General features: G+C 43.2%; 1 pseudogene across 1 annotated transcript; it reads left to right on the top strand.

Annotated features, from left to right (window-relative positions):
* The first annotated feature begins 9,738 nt into the window (after positions 1 to 9,738).
* On the top strand, positions 9,739 to 20,086 carry LOC308429197 (large ribosomal subunit protein uL11-like; annotated as a pseudogene). Its single transcript has 2 exons — positions 9,739 to 9,857; positions 19,489 to 20,086. The product of its transcript is annotated as a large ribosomal subunit protein uL11-like (transcript).
* The last annotated feature ends 622 nt before the right edge of the window (positions 20,087 to 20,708 follow it).

Here is a 20,708-nt window from a genome sequence, read left to right as displayed (position 1 = left end):
TCTGTATCATAAATGAACCACACTTGAGTTGGTTAGAAAAAAAACAAACAATAGAGAGACTGTATTCTGCATATACGTAATTGGGCAACAGCAGAAGTCCCAGGTTAGGTACTTAATTACATTCAGGCTCCATAGCCTTTACATTCGTGACCCAGCTGAAATGGCATTATAGCCATTTCCTGTGGACTATTCATCCAGAAGCGTCAGGCTGGAGGAAAGGGAGGAGGAAACTCTCGGGTAGAAAAGGAACTCCACCCACTTTTAAGTGCGTCTTCTTTTCTTTTAGCAGTCCCAGGAATTTCCTCCATTTCCCCCAGTTGAAGTGTTTGTGCGTTTTTTTAGTAGCTGGTATTTCAGGCACGAGTAGGCCTCTTGCCTTCTAAACTATAATCTTCAAAATAAAAACAAACTTGTGCCTGTGACTTTCCCATAGTATATATCTAAAGTCCCCAGTGGTCTGAGAGGACACTAGCTCTGGGAGATTTTCTCTGCTGCTCCGTCCTTTGGTATGACAATGAACTGCAAGATGACTTTCATCAGCAAATCTTCTCTGTCTCAACAGTCTTCTACAATCTTCAAAGACAGAGGTGTTCATGTGACTCAGGGGACATGACCTAATCCTCACTGAAGTTGCTTTGTTTTACATGGTCCTAGTTCATCTCAGATGATTTCCTATCCCAGTGTCGCCAGACTTGTCCTCTGGGACACTGTCTATCTCATGACCTCTTCCTTGCCTACCTGTCCTCTCACACCTCTTTATCCCCATTCCTAACAGGCCACACACACTTTCTGAACTGGCTACATTGTTAAAGACAGCTTTTACAAAATCAACAATAGTCTACATCGGAAAGGATTAAACTTGGCTCTTCAGAGACCTCTATATGCTTAACAAATCTGTGTGCATCCACTGAAATCAGTCAAAAGAAACTGCATGCGTGTGTGTGTGTGTGTGTGTGTGTGTGTGTGTGTGTGTGTCATACACAGCCTATAGGAGGTTTAGAAAACTGGAGATTAGAGAACCCCATCTCTTTGTACAATGTTAGATTGTAAATTCTGAGGTTTGCTGTTCAGAGGTAGTGTTGATGATTAAGTTATTATTTTTGTTCAAAGTGACTGTAAGCCGGAGAAAGATGCGTTTGGCTGAAGGGCAAAGAGGTTCCTGAAGTTTCTGGAACCTCCACCAAGTCTCAGAAAATCACCTCTTGGGGAATTAGGGATCTCTAGAATGAGAAGCATGTGGAATGTGTTTCCCTTTATATACACTCAGGCCCAGAAATTAGGGGAAAGTGTTCAGCTAAAGCTATTTAGGGTTTGGCTTCACCCACAACATCTGAAAAGTAGTTCAAGATGTTAGTTGAACTCAAAGTACAACCATGTTCACCTTCTCCTACTGAAAAGAGTGTGTGTAGCATCTGGGGAAGGATGTGTTTAATGTCAAGTTAATAAAAGGAGAAAAAGGTATGTTGGAGCTGAAAGGAGGGGGGGGTGTTCAAAACACACAAAGAAAACATTTTAAACCATCAGTCCCTTGGCCGAACAAAGGAGCCCAGCAGCCTGAAATCTCATGTCCAGTTTCACATGTGCACATCCCCGGGACATGGAGTTCTCTTGAAAACAACACACACACACACACACACACACACACACACACACACACACACACACACCCTGCTTCTAACAAGACTCTTCAGTCACCAGATGTTCCTCCAACGATTTAGCCATTGCACCTTGGTTTTCCAATAGAAAGATCTTAGGGGAGCCAGGGATAAGTTTGAAGAGGAAGTGATGGATTTTTATGCCCTCGTGGAGGCTCTCATCAAATAAGCCAAGTCCATGGACTGCCACTTGCAAGAGTAGGACATACCAGACCACATAGCCACAGCAAGGGGTTACACTGAGGGTCTGTGTGCCTTTTGCTGCCCCTGCTGGGACTCCATAATAGTAGGGCTGTCCCTTCACTGGTCAGCTACAAAATGACTCATTTTCTTCAGAACCTATACCTGTGTCTTTCTCACCTTTTGTCCTCTACCCACCAAGTCTAAATTAATTAGACTTTGAACAGCCCTGAATTCCCTCTGGGCTAGAGATAACCCAAGAGACAACAGGAAGCTTTACTTGTAGCTTGTGAAGTCCGGAACTCTCAGCTAAGGGGGAAATTCTGTTTCTTGTTCTACTTTGAGAAAAGTTAAAAAAAAAAAAAAAAGTATCTAAATCAGATTCAAACAACCAGTAAGACTTAAAAGACAGAAGCCCAGGACCACCGCCCCATGTCTCTCCTACAATGCCTTTGTACTTGGCCATGAGAAGTAAGCTTAGTTTCTAAATGCCTTTTTGTTTCGGCATCTACCAGTGAAATTCAGGACAGTTTCTGCGCAGCGATGTCATGGAGTGACAGCAACGTGATCACAGGAGACACAATTCAGGCCAGCACGGCTTCAGCTTCCCCCATCTCCAAGTGACCCCACCACCCGGACATTCAAGCCACTCCTCTCATTCCAGTTGGTCACTTATGTCTGGTTGTCTCCTTTAATTAAACACCACGTTCTGGACTTAATTCAACTCCTCTTCTTCTGGAGTCTGGGCACCTCTCTTAGCTCTAGCACGACTCACCTGAACCACGGAGAGCCAGCCCTCAGGCTCCCGAATTCCTCTCTTGCCCAGGTCCTTTGATTTCCCACCCACCCCTACCCTTGTGTATGTATCTCCTCATCACCCACAAAGACAGTTCTTTGCAGCCAGACTATATTAAGCACCCCTTCCCGCTGTACCACAGGGGGGCCTTTACCAGCATCCCAGAGACCTGAAGAAGTGTTTAAAAAAAAACAACTCATAGAATTTAAAGAAGGCCCCTTGATGTTGAAACTTTATCTCTGTGGCTTCCAAGGATAGCTGTGGTCTTTCACCGTGAGAAGCGATTGGCTAACATATCCCAATACCCTTCCCTCTCCACAGTAGTTTTGGCGGAGCACTGACACTTGGGTTAGCCTCAGCTGGGAGTGGACAGTGGACACACTAACAAACGGGAGCCCCATTAAGAAGATGTGTGTGCTGTGAGACTCATTTGTGCAATATTTGTGTGTGCCATCTGCTAAGCAGCTGTAGCTTCAAAAAGAGAAAAGGAAGCAATTCGGCAGAATGCAATAAGCCACAAGCTGAGCTCTTTCCTATTTGCATTTTTTAATTGATACTGTCTTTTTAATAGCCAAAAAATATCTCTCTCTGAATTTTGAGTATTTTCTTAATGACTTACAAAGTCTATGTCCTGGAAAGCTTCGATCTACGTTACTAAACACTGGGAAGCTTCTGAAAAACAAATGTGTTTGAAATTTGGAGTACAAGTTACTCTGTAACACCCATATGCAAATTCTTGGCTCAGTGGATTATCTGAGGCAAATCTTTAATTCAAAACTGATTTCCTTTACCACCCACTATTAGTGGTCTGTATGCAGGAAGACAAACTAATTTTAAATATTTTTCTAAGCAAGATGTATTTAGGAAAGATAAATCTAACATACCAGATACATGCTTCCAAGTTTTACAAAGCTAAATATAAATGCTTTCTGAATTATATGCCTTTTAAAAATGTTTTGGGCCTAAAACCTTTAGAATACAAACAAAATGCAATGTAATTTTGAGACTCTGGTACATTATAAAACCAGGAAGTCTTCTAAGCATTCCTTCAGGCCCAAGTAATAAAGAATTAATGTGCTCAGATTTTCAGTGGTACCTTTGCTCAGGTGTTAAAAACCTCATAGGTATAAACCCAGTCCCGTGGAGAATTGCCAGCAATGAAGAGAACTTTCATGTTTTCTAAAGCTCACACAGTGTGAACTGTGGAGAACAAGGCAGGGACTCGGAGCTCTTAGACTTTGTCTCTTCTTGAGTGCCGTGACGGGATCATTTGTAACATCATCTAATTCCTTCAATGGTTAACTGGAAGACAGGAATACAAAACCAACCAACTTCTTAAATATGATTTCTATGCTTTAAAATGCCCCGAGTCTTGAGTGAATGGTGACTTATAGCAAACATGTCTATGGGTAACTCCATTTCCAACAGAAGCTCAAGAGCAGAAGATAGAGTCGGTCTGGAGAGTAAGTGTTGGAAAAGGATTTCCCTTTCAAAACCACACTAAAAATCATTAAAAGGGGGCCTACTTTGTCATGTATTTAGACGGGAATTATAATTGCAGCTATAAATTTCTTTTGATAACCAGGAATAAAAGAAGTAGTTTTCTTCTCATAATTCTCCTACCTAGCTTTATGATGGTGTGATACCATATTTATCCTGTTTATTCACAAAAATGACAGAATACTTCAAGACTTCATTTTTGTCTCAAGAGCCCCTTTAAGCATTTGATTTTCAAACTTTTCTGATAAGTTTGTATTTCATCATTTTTCTCTATTAGTTATTGTTTATTCTCCTGTTTCTACCACCCCCATCTGCCAAGAGCTTTGCATGTGATTCCAACAACCATCAACATCTCTTCTATCAACGTCACAAATTCCCACATCTGTTACAAGATTTGCTACTTTACTTTAGTGGAAGATTTATCCTGTTTTGTTACAGTAACTGCCAAATCTACTGATCACTCGAGAGAGATTTTTAATTATTTGTGTGCAGGGGGTAGTTTTATAACTAGATAACATTAGTGAATTCATGTCATGGCTTTTGAAACTCTGCCCCCTTTCAAAGATTCTACACTTTCTTTACTTTTCCCTTCCTTTCCTTGGCTATGCAAACCCATTTCATACTAAACTAAGATTGTCTCTGGTGTCTGATCTCATAAGATTGGCATCAATTGAATTCTTATCATTTGAATAATTAATAAACAAAAGAAAGATATAAAATAATAAATCAATTCCAAAACAGATGTCTGCTTGTCAAAGTTACTCTTTTACACAGCTTGAATCTAGTTTGTGATCCCACAAATCTATTGTGACTGAAAACTTGACCCACAAGGAAATGGGGGGACCACTGGGAAGTGTGCCCAGTGAACTTTGGGGTCACTGAGAGCCTGAGGTTTTGTCATCATTCTTCAACAATTCTTCCACTTCTTCTGTTCTCCAAAGAACACTTCCATGAGAAGAGCGTTGTTTGGCCCTCTCTGCCTGTTCCTGTTCTAGATGAGATCACTTCCTCTCACACGAACCTCTCCCTACCACACATCAAACAAATGGGACCAACCAAATTAGTTGTTATGGAATGTTAACCTCCAAAGCTGTGAGCTAACTAGTCCTTTTCTCTCTGTAAGTTAGCTACCTGGAGTGTTTGGCTATAGTAACTCGAAGCTAACTAATACAGGTTCATAGCAAAATGGTGAAAACTGCCTTTGTGTTATTTCGTAATAAAAAAACATAACTTTTTAAGAGGTTTCTTGATGGCAAAATCAATTATATATCTACATTGTATATTTCTGTTATTATATAGTAAGTAACAAATAAGTTTTCACACACACACACACACACACACACACACATGCACATGAACATGCACATACACATACACACACATACACCACACACACGGATCCACAAAAAAAGTCATTTGTTTCTGAAAAAAATATCCAGTTGGCATCTCTGCCCAAGCATGAGAAGGAGTGGACAACCTTCCGAGCATCTAATGAAAATAGAGCCGTCTACAGAGGTGTTACTGGCCTTAGCTTCCCTATGTTTCTCCTGAGCTGCCCTTCCCCACATGTGGTAGATGTGTCGTTTTTCTCTGAGATGGAGCCCTAATGTCCAGCTGACTTCTGGTGCAGTTTCCCTCCCTCTTACTCATGTTGCCACATCAGACAACAGGTTGCCTCTGGCTGGAAGACAGTCCCAGAAAAGGGGGGGGGGCATTGTGGATAGGTAATGAAGGAAGGAAAGCTGGGAGAAGGGCATGAAGTCCAGTGGTCAGGGCTATGACTGAAGCTCAGCCCCCCAGAACCTAGGGAGCTGGTCCTCCACCATCTCTACCCTAAATGGTCGATGTTGCCTGAGTCCTCACCTTTCCGTACTTAAAGATGCATTTTTTGAGTGGGCCTCCACAGGCAACTTGCTCACCTTGACTATTGGAGGGACCCTGGGGCAAGAAGTAAGTAGGACGTGTGGCCTTATCCAATCTAGCCATCATGAAGCTAATTCTATTGGTGGGAACTGGGGTGAAGATACGTGGCCACAAGTAAAGCATTCTTCACAAAGGGAACACTTGGGGAAAACTAAAAAGGGACCTAGGAGTCATGCCAACTATAAATGCTACTGGTGTTGACAAGAAAAGGAGATGCTTTGTGACACTTGCATATGGCAATATGTGGGGCATGGCCAAGGGACCCCTACTCCTTTAGACTTCCCCTACTTGTCTCAGATGCCATTTGCAGCATGTTTATTATCTCTAGCTGCTCAGAAGGATGGACATGTTTTTCAAAGATTATTGTTTTAGTCCATGCCAGCTGCCCTGAAGAGTTGGGGAAGCTTTGAGTGAATGTAAGAGCAGGTGAACATGTATTGTTGATATGAGCATGACTATGTCAAAGACCAATGCCTCAGACCCATTGGGAAATTATCAAAGCTTTTCTCCTATGGGCTAGACTCAGAATTCACAAAGCCTTGCTCTGGTGCAAGTGCCAGTTTTGACAGTGTTTAAAAACAATTGACCACTGTATGCCTAAACTAGTTACTACAGCTTTCTCCTGGATGTTTATAGCCTGAGATCGCTCACCTTCAGAGACCTTCTACTGAGACGATCTAACCCCTCTCCCTATAGTGTACATATTAACACATGGCACTTTCTGGTTACTAAGTACACACAACACATCTGAACCTGGCTTTTCAATATGTGTATCATCTCCTTGCAGCACTTGCACAGGTCAAGATGCCAAGCCAGGAAGGACCTGGCCAGTGGATGGAGAAATGGCTCAGCCATTAGGAACACTTGCTGTTCTTCCAGAGTTGGGTTCCAAGTATCGACACTGGGGACTCGCAAATGCCCAGTTCCAAGGGAGCCATTTCTCTTTTCTGGATTCTATAGAACCCACAGGTGCAGAGCACACACACACATACGCACACACGCATACATTTTTAATGTAGGAAGAAATGAAGGAGAGAGAGGGAGAGAAAGAGAGACACTCATTCACACACATTCACACACACATACATACACACATTCACACACGTACATGTGTGTGTGAATATATGATGTATGTGATTCAAATATTATTTGGGTGATTTTTATAGGTCAAGCACTGATTGAAACAGTAACAGTCACTCACTATTTCTTCTTCAAGAAGCTCACAGTTCATTGGGGAGGCACCACACATCAGCAGTAGAAAGCAACCACACCTAAGACACCTGACTTGCCTTTATATGACATATTTTTGCTCTGATTTTAGATGTATTGGTATACATTTATTTGTGTATATAATTTTATTTTATATGTTATATGTGTATATTCACAGTGTATTCAGGTGTCTGCAGAGGTGAGATGGGGGCAGCCAGATGTAGATGCTAAAAACTGAACTGTGGTCCTCTGGAAGAGCATGAAGCATTCTTAACTGCCAAACCCTCGTTCCAGAATATATGTGTATATATGCTGAAAATATGCATGTATTTATATTTGTTATTAATTTATTTTATTTTATATATTTACTGGTTATATTATATATGATATAGTTTATGTAATATATAATTTAATAAATATATAGTAAATTATAAATATAATAACATTATATATAAATATATTTACCTTGAAGTAATAAGGTCAAAGTATAAATGTTGCCTTTTATCTCCCTCCTCCTAATAGAATGTTGGTTCTATGAGGCAGGAACTTTCATTCTCCACTGGATTCTCATTGCCCAAGTCCAAGTTGTACCTCAATAAGGATTTGGTAAATGACTGTACCAGTCACCATTGTTTTCCAGTGACAAGACAGCTAAGAAAATCAACCTATAGGGAGGAAGAGAGGTTTATGTTGGTCAGTTTCAGACATTTCAGTTTTATATTCAAGGAGTGGGAAAGAGGGGGAGGAGAGGACCTGTGGTCTAACTATGCCTTAAAGGGTGCTCTCCCAGGAACCTAACTACTTCCTAGGTCCTTCCCCCAACGGCTCTAGCACTTGCCCACACACGCTGGAGAACAGGCCTTCAGTGAGTCTTTGGGAAGCATTTAAGATCCAGACCATAACAATGACGACTGAATGACGTCATTTGAAGGGGAAGGAAGCAGGATCAAATATACGTTCAGTGGCAATACTGTTTAGTTCAGACTGGAGGAGAACGAGATCAGGAAGGGCAATCCGGACATGAATGAGTTAATTCAACAAAGGATGCAGGCTCCTAACTGACTGGGCACAGGGTAAGAAGAGAGAGAGACAAAGGGGTAAAGTTTGTAGGAACTGAACCCTAAAAGTCTTGAGATTGATAGAACCTGAGAGAGGGTGGTGGGTGAGGGACAACCCTTGGTTTCTGGAGGGGATGGGTACTGAGGAAACCTACCATCTAATAAGCCCCTTGCCAAAGCATTGCTAGAAATGGGAGAGGGGTAGTGAAATCTACCGCAGAGGCTGCCAAGCTGAAGCTCACATCCTGGAGGAAGTACTTGCTGAGGTCAGGGAAGCCAAGTGCACTCACCGTCCTGAATGACCACGGTGTGGAGAGATTCCAGGCTGGCGTTTGCCACGCCCCTCACAGAGTGACTCATCTCCTCTGCCCCAGTTTTCCTGTTAGAACAAGCAATGACCAAGCACCATCATTTGAGGTATAACGTTGCTTAAATCAGATTAGCATGCCTGAAAGTGAAACAGAAGCAAGAGAGAAAGTTGGAGTGAACATAAGCCTTGATCTTGACCAGTCTCAGACGTTTCCAGCCTTCCCTAACGTGCTGTCCTGTGAACACATTACTTCGGTCTTGCATGGGGTCTTGGAAGGAACCCTTGGATACAAAGGACAATCACATTTAAAACATGTCAGCTCCTAGGCAAACCTGCATCTCATTCAGACCCTGATAGGCACTAAGTCAATCACTGTCCCTCTTTCTCACTCACAAGCATCGAAGAAGGTATCTGCTGTCTGTCCACACCCAGGACCCAGCTGTCCACAAGCCATGCACAGCCAATGCCTGCCAAGGGCAGCTCTCCTTCATCGCCTAACTGACGTAAGCTCACCTTTCAAAGGTTTGGATTTGAAGTAGATGTGATGTTTTTAAATAGAAAAGGAACAGACTTGCTCTTTGCAGTAGGTCTCTCTGGAAAGGTCTATTTCAAATATAAACTGTAAAAACAACAACAACAAAAACCTAAGAATAAAATATCGAGGACCAACTTTAGAAACCAACAGGTGTTGTATAGGAGTTTTGCCTCCAAAATACACCGAGCTTTCACTTCACATTTACAGGTGCTCACGAACGGGAGATCTGTGTGCATCATGGCCATTAGCCATTTTGTGTTCTTTTACTAAGACATGTTTGGGTCAGATTATGAAAGAGGGGAGTAGAGAAAGAAAACAAAGACCCTTCCACCAGCATGTGCATTTACTTTAATTTTAAGCCATTAAGTTCTAAAAAGATAGAGCCCATTCCCATAACCTCTCGGGAGTGCCGAAGAGAAGACGGTGTTTTCCCGGGAGCTAATACCCTTTGTTCTAAGAGAGATTGTAATAAATGCACACAATTTATAAGTGGGACTTTGAAGACTATCTCGCAGAATTTAAAGCAATCCAGGATTTAATAGCAATCAACAGAATCAAGGCGGAGTGAGACTATGGCGGCTGAACACGCTGGGAAAGTGGGGCTGGAATTGATACTACTTATTATTCATTTTGACAAGTGCAAACTCACACGGACGATATCAGGAGTGAAGACGGGGGGCTGCAAGGAAGGGTAATACACATGCATTATTAACACAAAAACAAATCTGACTTTAAGCCCGGCTCATCTCCTGGTTAGTCAGAAAAATAATAAGGCCTTGGATTTTCATTGCACTTTGCAAGAAATCAGAGAATGCCCACATTGGCAGGGGTGTGCAATGGTCAGCCCACACTAGCAACTTTGTCCAAAGGAAACCAGTGGCTGCAGTAAAGGTGGGCAGGATGGGAGCAGGTACAGACAGGTAATGGCAAACGTGCACTCGGACCCTGGGGACTAAGGACACAAACCTGTACTGCCATCTTCTTCGACAACCTCTCTCTTTCCTTCCCCAAAGGCTAGGACATCTGAGCAGAAGTTGCTTGGTTCCTGTTCTAACATGGTACTGAGGGCAGCACCAGCCTTGGATCCCAAAAAGCCTCTGACCCTCTTCTCTGTACCGATGGGGAAAGTCCTAACAAGATATTTAAAAAAAAAAAAAATGCCTGCCATGCCAATCTAAGAGACACTCCCCCACAAAGATCAGGCATGCAAAGGTGCCCTAAGCACTCCAGGTGGACCTGGCGGAAGCCATGTACAAGCTTGTATTAAGCCCACCTGTAATGTACAGATACAGTGTCTCTTACACTTCTCGTGTGAAGGGAGTCCTGTTTCCATCCCCATTTTTCCTGAGGAAACTAAACCACAAAGATGCTGAGGGACATGAGAGGGGAACCTATTATCATGAGAGAAAAGGAAGGAATTTAGTAAGCAGACCAAGTCCTGCTCTTTGGCAAATGTGCACACTTCATGTGCTCATCCACTGTATCCAGAGGCTACTCCAGGACTCGATATATGACCAGGCTTTATAGGCTCCCATTTCTACAGAACACTCGCCCATCTCCACACTGTTCCACTGACTCTTTTCCAATAAACCTGTCGACGGTACAGTGGCTAGCCTAATGTCAAGGACAAAGCAAACGACAAAGAATGCACACTCAATGCATGGCTGCTGTCGGGGAAACTGGCTTTATTGGTTTTACAAAGGAATGTCGACAACCTTAAAAGGAGCTAAAGGTATGTGGGTAACAGGGTGACTGTCCCAGGGAGCTGCTATTCTACTACCTCTGCTCCTCCTATATGCAAGAGCTTTTTTTTTATATTTTATATTAGCATAAATACTGAGGAATGTTTAAAGATGTGTTGTATTCTTGACTTATAGGAGCTCGAAGCAAAGCAGATCAGCCATTTTCCTTAAAAGCCACACCAGTGTGACTCTAAAAGACCAGCCCCTCTTCTCCAGAGGCTTGGTTTCTCCATCACCCCACATCTAGAGTTCTCATTAATATCCAAAGAGAATTATACATACCAGGGATAATAAACCTGAATGGATACCCCAAAGTTCAGGTTTTCAGGTCAGTGTGAGTAAAAACCATATCCTTTGATCCAAACACACAAGAGTGATGATGTCACTTGGTAACCCAAAGTCAGCTGTTCGTGAGTTTGGGGTTAAACTCAGGAGGCACGGAGGTCATACGTAGATAAGTTTGAGGAAAGGAAACATGTTTGAATGAAAGTATAGCTTTTTATCAGCCATTGAAATCTAATTTTCAGATCCACTAGGAGCACACTGTTCTTTAAGAATTAAAAAGGAAAGGTAGTTAGTTATCAATAATGTAGTCAGCTTGTGTATGTCAAAGGAATCAAGTCAAGCCACTTTTTAAAAATCGATGAGATAGTTCATATGAATTTGTGTTCTAATGGACAGACACAATCTGGAGAGTGAGGGCATAACCTTTAGTACTTGAGTCAAGATGGTCAAGTTGGGTCCACAATTTTCTCTCCAGATACCTTTTAGCATCAACCTAAGAGTAGAGATGGTTCTAGCATTGGACTGGATTCTTACCAGCTTGTGAGAGCCTACTGTTAAATGTGAAGGAATTTCCTGAACTGGCCTTAAACTATGAACATCTTAGAATACCTATCCTGGAAAAAAAAATCAGCAGACCCTACAAAGCAAGCTACCTTATCTCTAACCCCCATTTTTGCCAGCTCATCTCCTGCCAAGTTTCAAAGCAGAACCCAGGGATAAACCGGTTTAAATCTAAGGCAATGGCCTTCCAATTTCACACTTTCAGTATTAAAACAAAATGGTGTATCCACTGTCAAGTGGGTGACAAGGAAACTTGTTATGTGGGTTCCAACGCACTAGGGCATATAGGTGTTCCCCAGGAGAGAGTGAGTCTCAAAATACCAATAGTCTGGGGTAGACAGTAATAACTGGAGAAACGGGGTATAGCCTGACTCCCAGCTCTCCCCATCACCAACCCACTGGATGGTCTTGGGCAATGCAATTCACCTTCTTAACCTCCTTATAAAACTTCCATGGCCTCTGTCACAAGCTTGCTGTAAGTTGGCACATAAGACACTATTATCAACTGTGAAGCACTGGAGAAAGGTTCAATGATTCCTTACATTTATCAGCTGACTACATTGTGTCATAATTTTCCCTATCCCTTCCTCATAATTTACTATCTACTACTAACACCCTGACCCTGTCTCCTGATGTTCTGACCTGATATCCAGACTCCATAACTGTCCCGCCAGCTCCTACTGTGGGGATAACATCACATACTCTTTTGAAATGTCCTGTGATAGCTTCAGCAGCCTCTCTGCCACTACAGGTCCAAACACTGGCATCTGTGAGGGCCTCCTGGGGTGGACAATAATGACTGGAGGAATGAATGACCAAGAGTTCTTGGAGCTGCAGAGAAATTAAAATGCTGGGGCTGAGGAGAGAGTGTTTGTCTAGCATGAATGAAGACTTAGGTTCCCTTCCGTAGACTATGGAAACCTGGTATGTTGATTCACGCCTGTAGTCCCAATTCTAAGGAGGAGGAAGCAGGCAATCAAACATTCAATGTCGTTCTCAGCTACATGAGTTCAAGGCCAGCCGGGTCTACAGAGACTGTCCAAAAGAGGCGGGGAGGGGAGATCTGGAAAGATGGCACAGTTGTTAGGAGCATTGGCTGCTCTTTCTGAGGATCAGGGTTCTAATTCCCAGCGCTTACATTTAGACCATTTCGGTCTAGTCCCAGGGTGTGCGACTCCCCCTTCTGGTCTCTGTTAGTACCGCACTCATGTGATGCACAGACAACATTCAGGGAAAACACCTTTACATCAACAGATAAAATTGTTTTTAAAGTTAAAGGGAGGGGAGAGGAGAGGAAAGAGAGAAATAAAATCCTACAGAGCTGTGGTTTGTGATTACTGTGGCAATCTAAACTATCACGGACCCCTCTAACAGAAAGCTTTACTCTTTTAGCAACTACAGCTTTGCTTCAAACCACTACTTCAAATTCAGTGTTGTTTGGTATTCCTTCATCTTCGTGTTTCTGACAGTTCTCGCTGTGTTTCTCTTTGTATTAATTTAGAAATTGATTGTATTAATTACAATCCATGCAGCCCCTTTCTTTTCCTCCCATAGAATCACATGGGATGGGGAACTGGTCTGGGCGGTGGGACTCGGCTGATCAAGGTGCAAATCTCAGCTTCACCTGTCCATGGTTGATTCAAGTCCCTGAGCTCCATTTTTTCTCCTCTACAGAAGAGGACCAAGAAAACCAGGGAGGCGTGTGAAAGTGCAGCACCGAGCCTGAGCACACAGCTCCTTGTGTGCGATTGATCCTGACTACAGCTTCGCTCACAATCTCTACTGTAATCCTTCCGGACGCCGGAGGAGAGCCTTAGGCACGTCCACAGTCTAGCTTTCCATTAGAAAGCAAGACCTAACCTTCCAGTCTGCTGAATTAATTAAGTTAAATCATTTCCTACTGTTACTGAGGCGTAGTCTAGGAACGCTCCCCCTGACTGATCAAGAGTGATGTGATTCACCTGGTTGCCCCTGGCTCTTTTGGGGTTTGGATTTGGGATTGGGTTTGGTTGAGGGCATTGCAAGTCACTGGGTCAATGAATGTGACCTGCCTACAGAAGCCAGGTACCAGTTTTGCAGGGCCTGAAGTTCCATACTGTTTGGGAGACCCTCTTATGAAAATGAATATAAAGCCCAAGTACAGAGTTAGGTATCAAGTGTATGTTTGTTAGGATACAAATTAAATAGGGCCTGCTGCTTAAAGCTAATTTGTTCTGCAGGAGGCACTGGTTTACCAGGCACCGTGTGAGGCTCTGGGGATGTGACCGTGCTCCAGTGTCACAGTCACATGGGTCCTGTGGTCTGGTAACTTTCAGACACCTTTTTATACATCTCCCATGGCCTATGTGAGGAGGACGATCCTTTAACACCAAAGTTCTGCGTCTCCTCCCCACTCTGGACTAGGACTAACCCGGAACCTTCTCTGTCCAGTGGCTATCTGCTGGCTCACATCTTTCCCCACGGGAGCAAAGGATTCTCTCTCATACGGGCATCCATGACAAGTGAGACTCAAGTTGAAGCCAGGCATGTGCAAAGGAAGAGACGGGTTCCAAAGACTGAACAATATGCTTTAGGTAGGAAGAGAGTTTGCTGGCGCACTGTGTCCTGCTTGGACTTGAGGGACTTTTGTTTCTATCTTGGCTACATTCCTCCTCCGAATGCTGTCCAAATGAGAAGTAAGGAAAGGCAGAATAAACTTGATTTTCCCCCCGGAGAGGTGTGTTCTCAAGACAGTGTTCAGATGACCATGCCAGCTGTCTCCATTCCCCTCCCGAGTCTGCAGCCAAGCAGTCAGTAGGCCGCGCTCACCATGGTTTGCTGGGATGACTGTTGTTTTGTTTTCTTTCTTGTTTTCATTCATTTGGCTTTATTTAAAACTTCACTGAGGTCCAGGAAAGAGTTATGTCTTTATAAAGGGTGATGAAAAAAATATTAGCACACGACCCTTGCACGCCTTCATTTCATTAGATTTCATTACACACTCTCCACATACATGGGGGGGGGGAGGACACTAGAGCTCAGGCTAGCCTGGAACACTATGAATGCAGCCCAGGCTGGCCACAAACTCAAAACGGTCCTCCTGCCTCCTGCTCCCCAAGTGCGGGGCCGGGGGGGGGGGGGGGTTACAAGTGTGAACCACCATGGACGGCTGCACATCTTTGATTTTTAACCTTTATTCTTACTTTCTCCCTGATGTGATACTATGAGTCGATGCAAAGGAATGAGGCCTTACTAAATTATTCTCTCTCTGCTCTGCATACGAGAGCCTGCATGTGCAGCGGCTGAATCTTTTATCTTAAACTGACAAGGCTTAGTCATGAGATGCGCCTCGAAATATTCATCACTGTCTAATGCGTGCAGGGTGTACTGCTTAACATTCGAGGCACCATAATCCGGCCTTTGCTTGAATTTTTGTCTTGATGAAATGCCTCTAGTATCCGAGGAAGAGAAACCGCAGTCTCTGGAAAAGCCGCATGAGTAAGATAGACACTGATTCCATTTTAGAGTTAGCAGTAGACCACAGCAGCGCTGTGAAATCATCCAATTTGGGTTAGAAGGCTTTAAAGAATGAAGGATGGAGAATTTATTGCCCGATCAACATATTGCATCTTTGCAAGAGCAGAGAAGAAACCATGTAGCAACTGCGGCTGAAAACATCAATGCAAATGTTATTACGCCCCACTTCTCTGTCAGACTGGCTGCTGACATCTCAGCCGGCTGTCCTTGGCGAGGCAAACCTATTTCCTATTGGCTCGGTACTGTCATGTGACGCACTTCTTGCACCAACCTAAATTACCAAGTGAACTGTTGTGTGAAATCATTCCTACACCCTTTGGTGACTTGGTGGTGTGACAAGCATTCCAGGAATATATTAGATGCCTTCAAACCACATCTGCACCTTCTTCAATCCACCCGGGAGTCTGAGGTTTCCCAGCTCCTCCGAGGATTCCTGATTTTGTTGACTCGGATTTGCAGAGGTTTGTGGGCTCAGCTACCTCGCAGAATCATCACCCCCACGTTCATTTGCTCAGTGTTCCTCCGCCTTTGTGCCAGGTTTGTGACTTCAGCTGCGCATGACACAGGCTTTCCAATTGTGGTTTTCCTGCGTCGGATAACACGTTCCATGCCTCGTGGGATGATTTATGTGGTAAAGACGTCACAAAAAAAAAAAAAAAAAAAAAAAAAAAAAAAAAAAAAAATCAGACTGGAAACACATCGAGACGTCTTCTTACCTGAAAGGAGAAAACAAAACAAAACACTCAAATTGCATCCTCAATTTTAAAAGTGAACGTTTGGCTTCTCCTTCCCCTCCCTCCCTCCCTCCCCCCCCCCCTCTCTCACACACACACACACACACACACACACATTTTATTTTTTATGCTCATAGTGAGGGTAGAAAATCGTATAACCTTCCCAGAGGTCATTTTGACTCTAGGTAAAGAACAGACTTAGAAGGATGCTAAGTCAGAACTGTATATAAAAGCAGAACAACTATTTAGAGGGTTTTTTTTTTTTTTTTTTGTATTTATAATTGCCACATACAATTATTATAATCTTTATAAATGCAAAAATATAAAAGGTAGATGGTTAAACAATAAAATAACATATAGATATATAAAAGAGCACAACCCAGATGTTGGTAGAAATGTATAATATTCTTCCCTAAGTACTGAAGTTTTTAAGATTATGTTTGTAATCCTAGAGGACTATAAAGTTTGGCCCACCAATCTTTAAAACAGCAATGAGTTTTCATGTACGTGTGAGAGTGTATGTGTATGGCATATGCACACATGTGTGCACACGTGTATGTGCACTTATGTGCAGCCATAGACAGATGCTCTATCGCCCTGCCTTATTTTCTTTAGACAGGGTCTCTCACTGAACCTGAAACAAGACTGGCAGCTGGCACGTCCCGGCCATTGTCCAGTCTCCGCCCCACCCCTGACCAGTGCTGGGCGTGCACAGCCATGCTCAGCTTTCCATGTGGATGCTGGAATCCCAACTCACTTCCTCAAGCTTGCATAACAAGCATTCTTACTCATGGAGTCATCTCTCCAGCCTCTGATGACAATGTTGACTCCATGCGAATGTAACATTTTTACTACGTGTATTATTGTGTGTGTGTGCACATGAATGCCACAGCACACACAAGCAACAGGACAAGCTTCAGCAGTTGGTTCCTCTTCAAGCATACAGGTCTTGGGGGCCTGAATTCTAATAGCCAGGCTTGTTGGCAACTTTACTCACTAAGCCATCTCACAAGCCAAAATGTAACACACACACACACACACACACACACACACACATATATATATAATCACCCGCCATAATAAAGGCAAGAAAAATATAACACACATATTGACAAAATGTACATAGAGAGCTTTGGGGCTTGACAGGAGAAAGGAAAGGAAAAAGATATTCGTACAAAAATAGGTAAGAAACACAGATAACTCTTAGAAAGCCAATGGCTGAAGGGCAAACATGAAGATGCTTGGCTTTACCAGCAATCAATGAAAGCGTATAAATGCTGTAATTATGTATTTTGCAGCAATTAAACGAAGAGAAAGACCAATGTATCAAGAGTGAAAAACTCAGAGCATAAATTGATGCGTGTTTGGAGGGCATTTGGAGACACCTAACGTGGTGTGAACACCTGTAAACACACACCGTGGTAATTGCTTGCATTCACTGACACTTGGTATACGTTCAGACTAAGCCTTTTATGTTTAGGTGTATTAAACAATGGATTCTCACTGTCTCCCTCTGAGCAGTACTGTGAGGCCACAGACGCTTCCCACACCCCTCAAAGCTGCAGCAAGCAGTTTCCCCAGCTTTGAGGTCCCCACTTTACACACGAGACACCTAAGCCCTGACCGCATGTATAGTCTTCCCACGGCCACAGCCATGGTAAGATAGGATAGACGAGTGTGAATTCGTGTGCTGCAGCTTATTTCAGACATGACATCACTGAGCATGGAGCTGGCAGACGTGTAGAACTGACTTTTGCACACCAGCTTTGCACACCAGCTCCAGCCAGTACAGTTTCCAAGTCATGGAAGCAAGATGCAAACTCTTCAGCTTGCGCTCGTGACCGGAACTCAGTTTCTGGTCCTCCGAGATAATAAATAATAATAATAATAATAATAATACGGGAGATGAAAGTTACCCAGCAAGAGTAGAACATTCGTAATGGAGACAAAAATAGAAACAAGTTAAACTTGAATTTGTCACACGTCAATCCCTAAGACAGCACTGCTTTGGGTGTGATAAAGAAGACACGAGTTCACAGCGCTCTGTCCAATGGAGAGTCAGAATGAGCGCCTCAGTTATAACTCAGCTTCCGAGGGATAGTCTGTAAATGGTAAAATTACGTATCTTTTCATTTATGTACATCTGCAAAAACACAAAGTTAGAAGTGTCACACAAATCACTTCATGGAATGTTTTCTTCTTTAATTATACATATGGGCTACCTTTGTAATTGCCATAAAATGTAAACATGATTGTGGAGCAGTTAAGTTTCAAAGAAAGTAGCTAAAGAAGTGCTTGTATAGTACCATTTTCCCTTTCCAATTTAAATAAAAGAATAGTTTGCCTAGGACAAATGCCAACAGCGATATCAGTTAAACTGCCAACAGTGGCTGATTAAATAATTCTTTTACCTTCCTCCGTATTTATTTTTATTTGATTTTTTTTTTTTTTACCATGAGCATGAATAGTTTTTCAACGAGGAAGATAAACTGTAAATTAATTTTAATATGTGAAAAAGAACAAGGCCTGTCTGCGTTGCTGTGTGAGTGAGCTCAGAGGCTCTTCCTCTGCAGCAGATTTGCCAGTGAGGTAGCTATGGGGTCCTGACTGTGGAAGGCACTGAACATGAGCCGGTTTTCCCTTCATCCGGTGTTTGTCAGCCCAATCCAGAGGGAAAAGAGGGAGCTAGCTGCGCAGCGACCTCTCCACTGGAAATCACTGTCAGGTTCAAATGAATTCACACAGCTCACACATACCCCACCCCCCCTTCCAGGAACCCTGCCAAAGGTCAACGTATGGCCTCCATTCATGCCAATATGACGTGTGGAAACCATTGTAATTCTTAGAAAAAAAAAAAAAAAAAAAAAACACAATGCATAAACTGCACCAGAAAAACAACCACCCAGCGAGGGGGGAAAATTCAATAGCGCTAGGATTGCTCAACGGGCCAACAAAAGCCAGGAAATTCAAAGTTAAGTTTTATGCTCCCTCCTAAACTCCTAGCTATTGTGAAGGAGAAATAAAAACACAATGGCGTGTGTAAGGGGTGCCATGTCAGTGGTAGTAACTGCACTTCCAGGCTTTATTGACTCGTGTCATAACCTTAACATTCTATAAACAAGGGGTCCGGCTTAGCACCTGGGTCCTTTAAAGGAGAGCTATCTTCTGGAAGCCTGGGCCAGGACAGCTCCCAGAAGCTCCGTGTCCTAGGTGGACACGGTAAATCATGCAAGAGAGAGGAAGCGGATGAACTTGTGAGATGGCAGCCTTTCTGGCCTCTTGGGAAAATAAATAATTACAACAAAGAGATACTATTTACCTCTGAGACCGGGAGAGACTCATGAGGAACCTGGCCCACCAGCTGACTGGTGGGAATAATGGCGCTAGGAGACGGTCCTTCATGGGCCGCGTCGTTTAACGTTTATTCGCAAATGATCCATGCGTGAGTCAACTGAATTTTTAGCCAACTCAAAACATTTTTTAGAAGTTTAAAAAAAATACATAAACGGGCTTTTGGCTCGGAGGAGGCAACGGTGCAACTTTCTCCGGTCGTCCCGAATCTGGGTTCATCCGACACCAGCCTCCTGCACCACGCGCCCAAGTTCGACCACAAGCAGATCAAAGTCGTGTACCTGAGGTACACCGGAGGTGAGGTCGGCGCCACATCTACCTTGGCCCCTAAAATCGGTTCTCTGGGTCTGTGTCCAAAAGAAGTTGATGATGGCATTGCCAAGACACCGGTGACTGGTAAGGCCTCAGGATTACAGTGAGACTGACCGTCCAGAACAGACAGGTCCAGACTGAGTGGTGCCCTCTGCCTCTGCCCTGATCATCAAAGCCCTCAAGGAGCCACCAAGAGACAGGAAGAAGAAGGAAAACTTTAAACAGGGAAAGCATCGCTTTTGATGCGATTGCCAACATTGCCAGGCAGATGCGACACGGGTCCTTGGCCAGAGAGCTTTCTGGAACTATCAAGGAGATCGTGGGGACTGCACAGTCTGTGGGCTGCAATGTGGATGGCTGCCACCCTCATGACGTCATAGATGACTAACAATGGCGCAGCGGAGTGCCCAGCTAGTTAAGAAGTAACAAGAAAATATTTCAATAAAAGACTTATCTGATTATATATATGCATCATTTTATTAGCAAGCATCAAACCTGTACCTCTGTTGAATTTTGTAAATATCCTGGTAGTTAAATTATAAAGGAAGTTAAATGAATGAGTCCAAACACATATGTTTTTGTGGATCGGCTTGAGGGAGATGGTAAGATAGAACAATTTCATCTTATGGAGAAAATTCCAGAAGGTAATATGGAGCAGCTTCTGAGGGCTTTGTCTTCACTGAGGGGCAGTCAGATAAAAAGCTTTGGATTCCTGAAGACTTAGGATTTTTAGCTGCTTCACCCACAGTCAATCATGAGATTATTTTAGAATCAAGGTTCCTCCCGGTGGAGAAAGCTGTCCAACTGAATGAAAACCATTTCCTACCTTTTTATCTTTGGAATCTGCACTTTCGGAAACTCCACAGATCAGACCTGGTGTAAATAACATAGCCATGACCCTGGGCTAAGTGGATGTGGAAACGCACTGGGTCATCTTTCAAAGGGATCCGATGTTTTCTTTCCCTGTGATGTATTAATATGGTGAATAATAATGGGTTTTGTCATGGTAAGACCATCTTTGCATTTTTGGAATAAACATCG

Source organism: Micromys minutus (assembly GCF_963924665.1).
Source record: "Micromys minutus genome assembly, chromosome: 13".
NCBI classification, from domain to species: domain Eukaryota; kingdom Metazoa; phylum Chordata; class Mammalia; order Rodentia; family Muridae; genus Micromys; species Micromys minutus.
Note: the sequence above shows the minus strand (reverse complement) of the source record. Positions and strands in the feature narration are given on the sequence as shown.